Source organism: Vicia villosa, unplaced genomic scaffold, assembly GCF_029867415.1.
Source record: "Vicia villosa cultivar HV-30 ecotype Madison, WI unplaced genomic scaffold, Vvil1.0 ctg.001788F_1_1, whole genome shotgun sequence".
Taxonomy (NCBI): Eukaryota; Viridiplantae; Streptophyta; class Magnoliopsida; order Fabales; family Fabaceae; genus Vicia; species Vicia villosa.
This window is the reverse complement of record NW_026705726.1, coordinates 352,258-354,298: the sequence shown is the minus strand read 5'-3', so window position 1 is coordinate 354,298 and position 2,041 is coordinate 352,258. Positions and strand designations below refer to the sequence as shown.

Genomic DNA, 2,041 nt, shown 5'->3' with positions numbered 1-2,041 from the left:
TATATTATTTATCTGCATGATATATTATATGCCATTTAATATGCTTATTATTATGAACCGAACCAATATATGTATGTTTAATCGTATTAATATGTCTGGCTAAAATACTAAAGGTGTCGGTATGTAAAGTAAGTTAACCGTAGGGATCCGAAATAAATTGGCTTAAATTATGTTTTATTAATTATCACTTATTTTTGGTTTATATGTCTAGTTTAATTAGTAAGTCTTAAAACCAATAGAGCGAAAGTTTGAGGGATTAGGACGGTCAAAGGTTAAAATCAATAGAGCGAAAGTTTGAGATCTTTAACTGGATAGTAGACATAGGACATTAGTTTTAAGGATGGCGAAAGCGTATTAAAACTAATTGGAACTTATTTATTTTCAAAAATTGTTTTTACACTCGAGCGGGATGGCGAAAGCGTACGTTAGGGATATTAGCATGTTCCGAGTCAACAGAGCGAAAGTTTGAGATTAGGAGATTTAAATAGATAACAACCTCGTAAAATAGGCATTTTATTAATTACATTGTTTCCAAAAAGCTCTTCTAAAATCTAATGGGATGGCGAAAGCGTACATTAGGATTAGGATAGTAGTCTGAATCAACAGAGCGAAAGTTTGAGACGAGGATTTTTAATCAATTGGAATTAGTAAAGATTTTTAATTTAATTATGCAAAAGCCAATGAACCTTCGGATTGCCTTTAGTTAAACGAAATACATACTGATACCTGTCTTTTATTATTATTCTTTATTTTCTCACAATCACTTTCCCTTAGGAACAATCGAAATTTTAGTACTCCTAGCTTTACATAGTAACCTTAGATAACGGTAGATCGATTCATAGTCCCTGTGGATTCGATATCTTTTAAAACTACACGACACGACTGTGCACTTGCAGTTATCAGATTTATAGACACGTAAAGTCGCGATCAAGTTTTTGGCGCCGTTGCCGGGGACTATTTAAGTCGATATCGTAACTCACTGTTACACCGTAGAGACTAGGATAATTCTTCCCTTTCTTTTTGAACGATTGTATGCCAAATACTCGTTCACAAGGAGGAGACTTAATACAACGAATTAACGAGATCGAACGTTTCATTAACGTTAAACGTCGAGCTCGCAACCTTCCCGAAGTAGCAGAAATTCCGATTAATCAGGAATTGAATTTTACTGATCAAATCAATCAAATCACCCCGAAGTTAGAGATGGCTGCTATTCGTCCTCTTAGAGACTATGCCGCTCCTTCGCGCGCTGAACCGCATTCAAGTATCGCACCACCTGCGATTGAAGCGAACAATTTCGAACTGAAACCTTCACTGGTCCAAGCTGTTCAACAGAATCAATTCTCTGGAAGCCCTGTAGACGACCCCAATCTCCATTTATCCGTGTTCGTGCAATACGCCGACACTATCAAAGCCAACAACGTTAGTTCCGAAGCTATTCGATTACGCCTTTTCCCTTTCTCCTTGAGAGATAGAGCGAGAGCGTGGCTTCAATCCCTGCCTTCCAATTCCATAACTACGTGGGACGAATTGAAGAGAGTATTCTTAGCAAGATACTTTCCGCCTAGCAAGACTGCTATGCTTAGAGGTCAAATCAACGAATTTACCCAGAAAGATAACGAATCGCTCTTCGAAGCTTGGGAACGTTACAAGGACATGCTTAGAATATGCCCTCATCATGGACTCGAACCATGGCTGATCATCCATACCTTTTATGGTGGTCTCTTATATAACACTAAAATGACTATATATGCCGCTGCTGGCGGAGCATTAATGGACAAACCCCATGATGAAGCATACAAACTCATAGAGAACATGGCACAAAACCATTACCAATGGGGAGGAGAACGCGCCGCTCTAGAGAAAGCCCAAACCAAAGGAGGAATGTACGAAATTAGTGGTATAGACCGCGTTAACGCTAAAGTAGACGCTTTAACTCAAAAGATCGAGAATTTAACCATCACTCCTTCAGCCACCGCTGCCGCTGTAGCACCTAACTGCGAGATTTGTGGATTGACTGGGCATGTAGTTGCTGAATGCC

The 2,041-nt window shown here is 39.0% G+C and overlaps 1 non-coding gene across 1 annotated transcript; it reads right to left on the bottom strand.

Moving 5' to 3' along the window:
- Nucleotides 1-1,578: 1,578 nt before the first annotated feature.
- Nucleotides 1,579-1,685, bottom strand: LOC131636568 (small nucleolar RNA R71). The gene has a single exon (XR_009294120.1). It is a non-coding gene; the product is annotated as a small nucleolar RNA R71 (small nucleolar RNA).
- Between the last annotated feature and the right edge of the window lie 356 nt (nt 1,686-2,041).